Here is a 14,546-nt window from a genome sequence, read left to right on the forward strand (position 1 = left end):
CACTTTCGGTTGGAGACACTCCAAAGCGTACTGCATATAAGACCTGTTGGCAACATGCAAAGTTGCACTGCCTGCCATCCTACCAATGGTGAACAGAATGGACCTGAGAGACCTGTCAGTGATATCTCGGATGTTGATCTTGCCGTCTTTACTCTGCTGTGAACCCTCCCTGCAATACTGGCGAATGTAATCCCTGGTGGAATTGGTCCCTCGGACCGTACCTAACAAAGAAATGGGGGCACCCCGCCTTGACAATCCAGTCAAGAAGTACATGTCCTCTATGGTCAAGGGGATGGCTTTCCCCCTAATCTGGAATACTTGGTTAACAGGATCCCAAGCATCAAGCATGTACTGCAGTAAAGATATCTGTGCTCTCATACTAGAGATACGGAAGAACTTCAGCAGTCCACAGTTCCGAAGTGCGTTCACCGTGACTGGATCATGGAGCGCAACCATGTCCTCTCCTTCATGTTCTCGTTCTCGCCATGTAAGGGACATTTTGGTAGAATTTCCCTGCAAACAAACAAGAGGATGAGTAAGTTCCTGAATTTGATGAAAATCTGGCGAAAAAACATCAAAAAACTCATGCAAACTCAGTCTTTATAGGCCCAGCGCAGGCAGAGAGTGTTCCCCCTGCTCTGTAACGCAGTCTGCTTCAAAGCTGACTGGGATACAGCGCAGGTTTCGAAAGGGGAACCTGCGCTGATGCCAGGGCGCCCTAATGGAACCCCTGGGGCCCAGAAACACTGAAAAACAGGCATGAAACTGAAAAAGGAAACCATGAAAGTGAAGGGCTAAGGTTTAGCTCCTACCTGGTCCAAACGGCGCCGAAAATCGTCCACAGAATCTCCCGGAATCAGCTGGTGAAAATCAAGGAAGAAGAGGCACCTCCAGAGCTCCAACAAGCAAAATGCAAATGAAATGGTAAATGAGAGGTAAAAACCACTTTTTATGACTTTTTACATCGTTTAAAGTTAAATATTAGGGTTATTTTCTCGTCTTCATGCAATTATTATCCATTTCTAACAAAATTTGTTGCAGCAATTGATAATGAAGTACTACATTTGAAAAGAGAAAAAGCTAATGAAGGTAAAAAATTAAATTTGACCATGAATCGAGCAGTTTTACCACAGAATTTATGCTCGTTAAAAAATAGAAAAGTGTGAGCAGAGTTTCTAGCAGAGTCCAAGCTCATTAAAAAATGAACCTATCCCGGTAAACAATCGTTGCGATCGTAAAGCTATTAGCCTTTAAAAACCCTAGTCGTGTTTTTCATCCATCACCTCCACTGTCATTTGGCCGATCGTTCACCCCCATATGTGTGTTTACCCCTTTTTTTAGGAACATCTGCAAAGAGTGATTTCACCTAGCCATCCTTGTGACATTACCGTGATCGGAAAATTCCAACCTGTACCTGGAATCTGTAAGCTATCCCTGTTTATCACTCGTTCCTCAAAAGACGAGTCTTCTTTCAGCTCTTTTCACTGACTCGTAAAATATGAAAAGTTTGCCGAGTTTTGGCCTTCCAGCTCGTTAAAGGACCGGAACGCAGGACCGAGTTTTCTTTGTCGTTAGACTCGTTAAAATGATTAAATAGCGACAAACTTGTCTTTAGACGAGAACGAGTTTCCCTATCGCTAGGCTCGTTAAATCTTAGCGATGGGCTTGCCCGAAGGGCAGGTTATAGAACAAGCATATGTTATCCTCCTCAAGCTTGACAAAAATAAAGAGGTACTAGTCAGAAATGACTGGGGAAAAATTGGGAGAACATCAAAGTTTAGAGGTAGCAAGTCACTCTTGAACATGACACTTTTCCTCCGTACCACATCGGGTTGGGTTGTTTCATTCACCGGTCTCATCACCATGGTCCTCGCCACACCATCCATTTGGGGTAATGCTACCGATCCATCGCATCAGTGTCGTTATATGTTCAAGAGGGGTCATTCAGAAAGTGTCAACCGTGTCCCATCCACTGCCATACATTATCCTTCATACATTTCATGATCGCCACCCTGAATCATATGTCACAGTTTGTTTCCACCTCCACTAAATCATTAGCTCCGTTCCGTGTCATTGATGTGGGATTCATTAAGGCCCTCCTTTGACGGATCGCTTCTTGTCGACATCAGCTCATTATCCAAGAAGTTGATCTAGGAACACCCCCATCAGTACTTTGAAGCTTGCATGCCTCAATGGCAAGTTTCTCACTTCCGGCGGCAGGTATACCTCAATGACCTTCGATCAGAAGATTTTGCGTGGCGTTCGACGCCAAGTCCTTTATTCACGCCACGTGAATTGTACTGCAGTACCTTGAGGGTCATTGTCATTATTGGTGATTCCTCTCGCGCTTGTTAACGGTTTTCATTATTGACCGGTAATCAAGCGATGTCCTTCCATGTTCGACTTCAGCGAAATTCTCACATGGATCGACTTGTACTTAGAGTGAAGATCGAACGAGTTTGAAGACCCCGGATCTAGTTTCATCCATCTGGGCTGCGATATATGTTAAGGAAATATAAAGACATTTTCCATGTACATCATTGCAGCAAATGATCATCCTATCAAAGGATGGTAATTTCAGCAGAAGATTATCAGTCTGTCATCAGACGATCGTCTGTCATATGTATCAAAATGTATTTATAAAAGCTAAGCATGGGAATGCCCGCCTCAGCTAGACCATGAAATTGAATGAAAGATAATGTGTTGTATTGTATTGTATTACAGGGCACTCTCCTCAGGCACTGGAACGAACTTCGGATCCTCTAGCTAAAGCATTTCACCCGATTAACGGCCTCATACTTTAGGGGGCAACTGTTATAAACATTTTTGTGCCTCGCGTCAAGGAGCAAGGAATGTCGATAATTACAGGGATCCTCAGTCCCTAAACATGTTGTTCTTACCCCTAAAAGAACAAGGTCATCAATCAACAACACTTCCAATCAGTTCTCCACCTGAAAACACTTCAGAACAGGCTAATTTTGGATCATGTCAGCTGCTTAACTGAGCTTCTGCGCTGTATTGCAACTGTCCCACTCTGTACCTGCGCTGGAAGTCAAAAACAATGAAGGCTACCTACGCTGGGCGAGATTGGCCAAGTGGCACAGTCATCCTGCAAGGTGTCAATTGCCCAGGAAGCTTCCAAACTGACACTTGGGTCATGAGATTCGCCCTGTGATGAGTAAGAGGTACTTGATCACCATGTGTAAGCAAGGATCTCCAAGTGGACACAGGAACTGAAGATTAACTGAAGATGGAGAGGACACTAGTCAGCTATATGCCAGCCTCCAGCTGACTCATCCTTTCCTCTTCCCTCCTATATATAGAGCTCTTCTATGAGGTCTAGGGAGGCTGGAATTTTGTATAAGCAAGGAGGTGCTGTTGGTATACCGCCAGGATTATTGGGTGATTGTTTTACTAGAGGTGAAGAAGGGAGTTTCTTGCTGCCGAGGAGGTGCTGCTGGATTGGAGCCAACATCATTGGTTGTAACTTCCTCTGGAACCCTGTTACTTTCTATCAATAAAGTTTGCATGTTCTCCTATATACTTGTTTTACATAGATGCTTTTGTGTTTACATGTATATTTGATGTAATCTAATCCATACTTCAATTATGAGTGCTTGTATCTTGTAGTTTGCTCTCTTTTGTTGTGCAGGTTCTGTGTGTAGCTGGATCGGCTTGGAGAGCAAAAGAGCTGGGAGCGGGATACAAAGAGAGAAGGACAAGGATCGACTAAGCGCAAGACACCAGGTTGGTTGACCCTCTTTCATTCTCTCTATGCTTTCATAAAGTAGAACATGAAAACTTTATCATTCAGTTGTTGCTAAAGACTGTCACCTTTAGAAAGGGTTAGTGTCATCCGCATCGGATACTTTTCCCCACAACATCGGGGAGGCCCAACCTCAACAGTGAGATGTTGTGGGATCAGCATCGGAACCCTCTCTAAGGCAAAACTCACAACTAAAGGCCCATAACCAAAAGTCTTTAGCTGTCCGTTTTTGGTTCTAGTCAGTTGGCCCTTTAAATTGGCCAACACAGCGTCACACCAGTTGAAAATGGTGCCTCGATAGTAATCAATCGCCATCCGCATCTGAGATCCAGTGGCAATGTGTAAAGCGGCAGCCCCGCAAAGTCTGGTAACTGTAAAAGTAATCACCATAAGTTCAGGTCGGGATATAGTTTTGATCTCTATCCCCTTCTCCTAAGACTGAGTGTTACACCACTCTTGTCGGAGACTAGCGATGGACTGGCCACCTGGCCTAGTCCCGAACAGAGTCAAGTGTTTGCCTCTCTTGGGAAAACCAGTGAGGAAGTAGATATCTGAGGGCTCTATCTCGAGCTAGTGCCCTCCAATGTAAAAACACTGGTCCTGAACGTTCCATCTCTCTACCAGCCACTCTAGAAAGCTCACTTGGGCCCTCATGCCAGGTATGGCCCAGTATTTGTAAAGGCCACATGCCTTCAAAGCATCAATGGACGGTTGATGATTAATGGCGGGAAAATCAACATCTTCGTCCTCTCTCTCTCGCCAATCAAGCATGGTGGGCAATCTACACACCAAAAAACATCCATTAGAATCCATAAAATAAAAAATTGTTGGTCCAATTTGTAGAATTTGGGGTTTGTAAACCCTTTGCGCGGAGTACGCACCCTGCCTTTAGGAACAGAGCGTGGGTACGTGGGTTCCTTTAAGGCAAGGTGCGTACGCCCGCCGTTTTCCCAACTGAGAAAATGTCGGGGTACGCAGGTCCCTAGTGGAGCACCTGCATACCCCGAAAGGCGGATCTTGAAACCCCAAAGCCTCCAAAAAATGAAACTAGGGCCTAAAAACAAATTCTAAATGGATGAAAATGAAGAGGAGGATGTTGTAGAATACCTGAAAGAGACGGCGTTCGATTTCGACGGTCGGATTCTCCGGAATGTCCATGGGAAGTTTCTTGCCAAAAGCCCTTTTTCTCTCCTCAACAGTAAAATGGTAAAAATGAATTGGTAAAATCCCTTGTTATAGGTTTTTTGGATAAATAAATGGTAAATTTGTTTATTTTTCACCATGAAAAGGTATTTTTCAAAGTATTTTTATCTATCTTTAAACAGGTATGAGTAATGTGTTGGTTTTTGTGCAGGATAAAGGATTTTCAGGGAAAATTGTCATTTTTTACAAACAAAAACATCAGAGTCATCTTTAAGCCCTTTTCTGACTCCTAAAACATGAAAATATTGCCGAGCGTTTCTTTTAGACTCGTTAAAACGGAATTAAAAGACGGTCCTCTTATAGCCCTTTTCTGACCGTAAAAACAGGAAAAGCTTGCCAGATTTTTGTCATTTAAAATTCGATACTGGAAATAAAACGACGTGTCCTTGATCGCTTTTTACTTTTTAGGTCAAAGAAACTATTCATGAAAGTACTCCTTGGTCATAAAGATCAAACGGTTCTCTCAAGTATTATTTTATACTTTTTCGGGCTTGGGATACACAAATTTACGAAAAAGGTCAACCCTGGAGTCTTCTTAAGTTTTTCAGACTCTCTAAAATTGAAAAACGCCGAGTTTCTCGTATACTGGACTCGTTAAAATTTCACAGTAAAGGACCTGTTCGATTACAAACAGGAACGGACCACTCCTTCTTAGGGTTTGAATCTAAACTAAGTTGGACTCATTCGAAGGATGAGCTTATAATCAAGCATATGTTATCCTCCTCAAGCTTGGAAAAAATAAAGAGGTACTTGCCAGAAATGGTGGGGGAAAAGAGAGGAAAATGAGCCTATTTGTTATCCTTTGTCTCAGAAGAAACCTTATCACCACTCTTGAACACGACACTTTTTCATTCACCTGGGTTGGGAAATCCTTTGCCTAATAGTTGATCAAACCACATTGAAAATCTTCAGCCGGTTCCGGGTATTAACTTTGGGTCAATTGTCACCAAGCCATCTGTTGTGTCGTTATGTGTTCAAGAGGTCACTGCAAACAAACCATTCATCTGCAAAATACCTGTCATCCATCTCGACCATCCCTGAGTCAGCCCTTACAGCTACATTTCTTCAACTTGATCTATGATTTCGTTTTGTGGGCTTGCCTACAACGGGTCGCTTTCTATCGACATCAGCACATTATCTAGAAAGATGACCTAGAAATCGTCAGTGCCTTGAAATCTGCATGCATCAATGGCAGGTTTCTCGCCTTTGACGACAGTTTACATCATTGACTCTCGATTGAAGGATTCCGTGACATGTTCGACATCAACACATTCATTCACATCTCATGGATTGTACTGGGTACTTTGAGAACCATTGACATCACTGGTGGTCTCTCTCACACTTGTTAACAGTTTACATCATCGAATGGTAATCAAGTGGTTTCTACCATGTTCGACATCAACTCATTTATTCGCATGGATAAAATCGTACTATTTCGAGAAGTAGAAATGAAGACCCTGGATCTAGTTTCCACCATCCAGGCTGCGAGGAGTTTTGTATTCATTATATAGTAGACTAATCATAAACAGATGGCTGCGTCCATACTGTGTCTACATGATTCTATGATTATGATGTACTGTGAAATCATTCCTGTATCAGAGCATTAGTTAGTTTGTTAGTTAAAGTTTTCAATCTGAGTATGGGAATGCCTACCTCAGCGATGATATGATCTTATATATGTATTTTGTGTTGAATATTTGCAGGTTCCGACTAGGCTCTCCACAAGATAATCCTTGAAATGATAAAGTACTTCACCCTTCCTAGATGATATGAAACCCTAATCTACTACAGGCTTCGCACTTTAGGGGGCAATCTGTTACACTAAAATTTGTCACCATGACTATTTGCAGTTAGTATGGCTCCATCAACTGTCATACTATCCTCCTTGGCAAGTCTTATACCTCTGCTCCTCATGTCAAACTCCAAGAAAGAGAGAAAGTCCTTAAAAAGTCAATTAACTCTGGTTACGCAGTTTCTCTTAACCTTACCTGCGTGTACGCACCTCAAGTTCATAATACCTGCGTACTTGCTCTGTCTGTAAAGGGGTGGGTGCGTACTCTTGTAAAGGTCAAAAGGCACAAGTTTTACTTCAAAAAATTTACTTGTGGTCAAATCTAGAGCATTCTAGAAGATGGTTTGACGTGTATTGAGCGCCTCCAGATGGTTCATGCATCCCTATGAAAGAGGAACTTATCCCATCAAGAGGGGAGCTATCCCATTGAAAGAGGGGCTTATCCCATTGATGGTGGACCTGATTAACTTCCTCCAAAGCATTATAAATACATGCATTGGGCCAGAGGGAGGGGAGGTTGAAAGATGAACATTCCTAAGGGTAGATGCTGCTGAAATTAGGACTCCCTTATAGAGCTTGAGAGGAGAGATTTCCATCCTTTCTTAGCTTCATTTGGAAGCGGGTGAGCTGATCAAAGTAAAGGAGAACTCTCGCTGGACCCTGGGAGGGACCTGCACAACACCAAGGCACTGGTTGTAATGGTTTCTTTTGTTTCCAATTAATACAATTAAGTTCATTTTTCTCAACAAGTTGTTATATATAATTTGTTTCATATACTCCTTGGTCTTTATGATGAATATGTTTTATTATATGAGTTATTCAGGTGCTATGTAATCGTTTTCTTGTTAGTGAATGCAGTTTTCAAAGAGAAGGAGGAGCTCATCTGGATCGGAGAGGCTGGATTACTACAAACAACGTTGGACTAAAGGTATGCTTTAAACACCTGGTTGCTTGTATTTTAAATGCATATTTAGGGAAAGATAGTGCTTGATTGTCTTGTTTGTCACTAGAAAGCCTTAGCTTCTAGGGAGGTCGGTTTTGTCCGCAAAATTGACTCTTTCCGCATGACAAATAGCCTACTACGTGGTCAGAGAAATCCACATAGATGTGATGTTTCCATAATAAGAGGATTCAAGGAAAGAGTAAAAGGTATGGCACTTTATCTTCATTATGAATATGTCTAAGAATATCAGTAGTAGTATTCATGTCCTTCATGTAATAAAAGGTATCAACAACTCGATTAATTCCTCTTTTCATGGAGAGCAAAAAGGAGAAAGAATATTTTGGTTAAGAAAGAGTAGTTGAAGGAGAAATGCATTTCAAACCTGCACAACCAAGATGAGAACCAGAGCAGGTTGAAAAATAATTAAAAGGTAATGCTCTTTTTAGGACTCAACAAATGAAGATGTGGAATGACAAGAGGCCCAAATTTTATTTGGGTCCACAGGATTAGTCCCCATGCAAAAGCAAGGAGGAAGATGCAGGAGATCAAATAGCATTGGCTCGGGGCGAGCTACTTTAGCAGTTATAGCAGGCAACAATACTTACTATAAAAAGGAATGACGTTTCAAGAAATTAAGGTTTGCATCTTGTATGAAGTACTCTTATTTCATTTAATTTTCAATTTTGATTATGCCTAGCAATATTGGTTTCATGAACACAATTGGTACAAGCTTTACAGGTTTCTTAATTGTCAGTTGGTATCACTATGTTAATTGGTAGTCTTTGCTTCAGGCAGAGTAACCTTTTGTATAAATGGAGATCTCCTTTTGAGAATAAGTTATAATATTTTTCCTGATGCATTGTGCAATTTGTATCAATCTCTTAGTATAGTTGGTGTTGTTTAAGCAGTAATCCATATTCTAGAGTAGCATGATCTCTAAGGGAAAAGAGTTTAGTATTCTCAAGTAAAGTGAGCACAAAATATGTAGTAGAAAAAATAATAGCATTTGTAGTTTTAGTTGGTATTAGTTTATTTTTAATTGGTACAAGAGATGCATTGGAAGAGACAATAAATGTTTATGTGGAGCATATCATAAATACCCAGTTCTCTCGAAGTGGAGGAGAGGCTACAAGAGGACATGTCATATCCGCTACAAATGCCACCCAAAATTTTGGCCTAAGATACAAAAATTTGGGTTCGTCTCTACTTGTCTAGGTCCCGAGGGTTATGCTTATGACTTCAAATCATAAAAAAATGGTTGTTATCGACTCTATTGATTCTTATTATCTTGCAATGCATATTGTATTTATTCCTCATGTTTCATCTTGGATATTAATCACATTGATGCATTAGGGTTTAAGGGGTGGTTTTCCTAATAAGGTATTGCGAGCTTCATGTGCCCTCAACTTCATCTTTCTATAATAGGCATGGAAACATGGTAAATATACCTTGTTTTTATGGAAATTTATACATAGCCACTACAAGTTGTTGCTTTGTAGTCTTATGGTCCTGACAAGAATACTAGACATAAGAGTATATGGAAAATAATAAGAAGTGAGCAAACAAGTAGATTCCCAAAACATATAATTGAATCAATCATTCATGCATAGGTTTATCTATTTAAGACTTGTGCTGAATACCCAAGATCCATGCAGGTTGATGGCAGTTGTTGGATTTGATACAAATGATTCCTTTTGTAGATAGGATATCTTTTCCTTTACAATAGATATGAAACCTTCACATAATCACCACCGAACAAAGATCATAAATGGCCTTCCATGGAGTACTGTCAGCTTAAGAAAATCAACACAAACATGAAAAATAGATCATGTGTTCATATTTAAAGGAAGGGAATGTTCACTTCCATTAATCATGGAAATGAAATGGTACAAAATGTATACCATCACATATGGATCCTCCTCTCCAAATTATGGCATAGTCTCCCACTTCTCCAAGCAATGTGACCTTGAGGACAATATGGCTCATGTTGGAAACAATAATAATACTGAGAAGGGGGTGAATCATTAATAAGGCTAATTTTAACTGTTTATGGATGTTTACTTTTTTTGATTTAAACTTAGCAACCAACATATAATGAGCAGCAATATGAAATAAACAATCAAGCATACACCATGAGCATCATATACATGAGACACAACGTTTTCACATGAAAACCCTTTCAGGAAAAAACCACCAAGCTTGTTGTTTTTGATGTAAAATAAGAGCACCTACTCCATTTTATCAATCTATTTTATGAGCACCCACTCACAAGAAGCACCAATTTCCTTTAATTGTTTTCTAGCATTGACTAGCAGGAAGCACCAACTCCCTCTTATTGTAGACACCTATCCAAATTACTAGAAGCACCATGTGAGGCACTAACCTCACAAATTTGCTTCAAGCACCAACTTGCATCTCCATGGATTTTTGAAAGCACCAACTTGTAAGGGGCACCAACCCCCAAGCCTTCTCAAGCACCCACTCAAGAATGGAAGCACAAACTTCCTGTATGAAAGCACCAACACACATTCAAATAGGAATTGAATGTCCTCTATAATTTGGTAGACATTCTACCTGATAACAACTTTATTTTCTTTTCTCACACTACTCACTTTGTGGCACTCTACAACAACCCTCTGATCTGCTCAATAGTAGTCATTCATCACCATTCATGTAGCTCTCTATTTTCTTCTCTTCATTGGCATGTATATCTTGGCCTTCTACTCTTCCAAAGCAAAAAATCATTGTTCTCATCCTCCTTCTCTTCCACAACACTAACTCACTACTCTCAGCCTCCAGCCCTTCCACGACACAGACTCACTGCTCTCAGCATCCTTGTCTTCCACAGCACATACTCACTGCTCTCGGGGTCTCTTTTCCTTTACTTAGTAAATTTCGGGCTCTCTATGCAGAACATGCTCTAACACAACCTAACACAGTAGCACACACACTCAGAGCTCTTTCACTTAGGCCCACTGGAAATTGTGCTTCTTTCCCCCCACTTGCTCATTCGAGCTCCTAGGTATTTTTTTTTTATGTCTCACCAATCGATACTACCACACTTCCTATTTCAATATTTCTCACTGTACCTTGGCATGGCCTCTCCATGTTGTTGTCACATCAGCCTTGGCCTCTTCCACTACATTCACTATGAGATTGGGCATACTAATAGTTTCCTCAATACTGAGAATTAATCCTTAGTCCACTCCACACTCAAATTAGGCATAGTCCTCTCTGTCTACAACTCTCCCATCGATTAGACTCTCCATGCTTATTTAAGGCTCACAATACTTCGACATGACATCTTTGTGGACCATTGTCCTTGTTTCCTTGTCTCAGAGATCTTCGATAGTCGCCATTCATGTCTGAGACCAACTCCTCTATTTCGCATTCAAACCTATAGTTGTCTACCTATACGCCTTTAAGGCTCCTTGTACTATTATATTGGAGATCTTCCATCACAACTTTACAGTGGTGCAACGTTAAGAAACCATTGATTATCGACCTTCGATATGTTAAGCCCCTTTTTTTTTAGCTCCTTGCTATATTTCCATCATAGGACCGGGTGTCATGATCGGGGGCTTAGCCTTAAGGTGCTAAGTCCTTTGGCATTCTGTCGGGGGCCTTTCTCCTAGTGTTATTGCACTGCACCCTTGGTTTTTTGAACTCTCACAACTGTGTGCCTAGTCAAATGTCGGAACCCGTCTATATTGGAACTTTTCAAATGAGAAACTATTTCTGATGTTTCGATATCCTAATCCTACGATCATCGACTTCTGATGTGATGTCATCACTACCATGTGGCACTTCTTGACTGGTGACACGTGTCACTTAGATATGGCCCATTAGGCCACCCAACATGATCAAAATTATCTACCACGTGTCATGTCATACTACCACGTCATGATGACGTCCTCTACCATTGTACCTTATCAGAGCCAATCACATCCTGCCATGTCTCCTACTTGGGACCAATCACCTACTACCATGTGTCCTCATCGGATCCCACCAGACATTGGCATGTGTCCTTATCGAGACCAATCGTATTCCATCACGTGTCCTCCTTGAGGAGAGAGAAAAGGCCTCACCTATCCTGGTTCTACAATGAATTCCTTTGTTAATTTTCCTTTGGCCTCCCCGGTAGATTTTATCACAATGGACACTAACCCTATCGCAACTTTTTCAAGTGTTCAAACTTTTACAATATGTAAATATGCAGTATGTTGATCTTCTTTGATCGATGATCTGCGATACGACAATGCACTGATAGTGAGACCACTAATATGGCTTGATCGTCAAGGTTGTGAACGACAATTTCATTGATATGCCAATGTGTCGATCTCTGATTATGATCGCCAATTTTCTTGGATCACTCAATTCCAAACACGATCGTCAATTTCCCTATCCTTCGATATGCAATATTCTTCCCTGCTTAAGGCCTCAAAAACCTGAACTTCAGCAATTCATAACTTTTGAACCAGGAATCCATTTCTAGACTTCTTCATATCTTTGGAAAGTGCTTCCAAAGCACTTTCCAATGGAGAGGGTCCAATGTAGTTTTAGATCCTATCTTCTTATTACACAGCATTTTCTCACTGTCCTTGTACTCCCCGTTCCTTGATCTTGCAGGACCTCTACAGTGAAACCCACATGATTTGCCTTCATGAAGAAACTCCCATTGTGTTCGTCTTCATGAGCAGATAAATTCCCTTTTGCACCATTTCCCCTGAAAATTTTGTTTTCCCCAGTTTACAAGACCAGCACTAATGGCCTTTGTATCCCCCACGCTGATATGTAGAGATTAGAACTACTCCTCACGCCATCCAGAAAGACTGATTTGAGTTCCAGTTGCGTCGGTCCTGTTATGGAATGTTTTTTAAATTAGAGCTGAAGCTTCCAGTTCTAGAAGCTCTGTAACAGAAGTCTGGTAAATGGTTTGGCCTTATGGGGTCGAGGATGACAGTTTGGGCTCCTTTCCCCTATAATGATGGAACTACCTCAAGGGATAAGCCATTCTCCCATGAGAGGAGGATCCATATCCCATCCATATTTCCTATATAAACCTCCCTTCTTCCCAAGCACAAGCTAGTGTGAGCTCTATAGTCACAGTTGATATTTTTAGTAGAGTTATTATTGAGTGTTGATATTTTTTCTGAGTAGACAAGCAAGCCATTACTAGTTGTAGCTATCTAGTTGTGTGAGGGAGAAGTGTGTTTTGGTTTGGAGTGAAGCCTAAAGGGAAGAGCCTTTAAACTATTATTGTTTGAATCGATCGTGGAATGCTATCAGAAGTGTGTGGGAACCTGGTCTTGTCAGAGGAAGACTGCAACTTCAAGTCAAATGGTTGTAATCTCTCTTTAATATTAATATATGCAACTATTGATTGATTTTCTACATGTTTTGTAATATTACATATCCATGTTTTAATGCTTCTTGACTCATTAAGTAGGTTGAATTGCAATTTGTCTATTATTATGTTTGTGTGTTGTTGTTGTTTACTTGTTTCAGGAACTTGAAGAAGGAAGCGAGAGATTACTGGAGTGAGCAAGTGATGACATCATCAAGCAGGATAAGCGACCAAGAGGTAGGCTCTCTTGATTGATTCTAACCTAAGGAAATCTTCCATAGAATGTATCTGTTGTGGCTAGACCGATTATCGGGCTAGAGGAATTCGTTCATGTCCGCACTTATAATTTTACTTAACCACAAACTTCAGACTCATCTGGAGATGTGACTGGATCATCGCCTTTGGGTTCCATGTTTGAAAACAAATGATGGCAAATTCCCAAACATGTATTGGGGGATAGTTCCAAAGGAACACCTGGCTGGTCGTATGGACTATAAGGACATTGTGGTGATATCTCAAAAATGTCAAACAGAGGGTTCAGAGGATAGATAACCAGTCCAAGCTAACCGTCAACAGTCGGCGAGTTCTCTGGAGTTCAAACGGGATTGTCCGGAGATTCTGGGCCACTAACTGTTGAGGGGGAAGAATTGCAATTGCAGTTTCCTCCTGAGGGTTTCCCTTATTCAGAAGGTATTCCTATTATACAAAAAAATGACCTCCTCATCAGCTCAGAGGAGAAAGACATGATGGTTGAAGCAATGACCAAGTTCACAAGCCTTGTTTCCACACTAACGCTACATATACACTGACAACATGCTTTATAAGGCTTCTCTATAAGCCTAAGAGAGCGTTAGTGACCCCACTAACTCTACTTGCTAGTTCGGGGACAGCATTAGTGAACTTTAATGAAGATCTAAAGGTCAAAGGAGCGAATTGACTTAGAAATATCTCTATATTCTCTCCTTCATATACTCAAAAAAGCAAGGAAACATCAAAGTTTGACCTATTTGAGGGATTTCTAATCCTAATGAAGGAGGCAAATGGGAAAGATATCAGAAGCATGGCAACATAATTGCTTTTACCTAAGGAAACTCATGGAGAAACTTAGAAACCCTAATCTCAAATGCTACATAAGCAGAGCTAGGGCTATTGTGATGGAGGTCAGATCATTTGAAAGGATAGCGTACTTGGTTATCACGCATAGTCTCAAATCTAAGCATAAGAAGTTGGTAAGAAGAGAGAGAGAGAGAGAGAGAGAGGAGATGGAGGGGTAAGGGAAGGTTGATGCAACCGATGGTTGTAATCACTCTTTCGACATTAATATAGAACTACAGTTGTACTATCTACTCCGTGGTGTTGGTACTATCATTATTATTTGTTTGTCAAATGCCTTTTAGCATGAGTAGCTTAGTTATGTGTAACTAGATGACTTTTGTATATTCATGCATTAATTGTCAAGGTTTTATGTTGTGATTACGCTTGTCTCTTCTATGTG

This window comes from Pinus tabuliformis, chromosome 1_1 (genome assembly GCF_031772625.1).
Source record: "Pinus tabuliformis cultivar Carrire ecotype Pingquan chromosome 1_1, CPIR1, whole genome shotgun sequence".
Taxonomy (NCBI): domain Eukaryota; kingdom Viridiplantae; phylum Streptophyta; class Pinopsida; order Pinales; family Pinaceae; genus Pinus; species Pinus tabuliformis.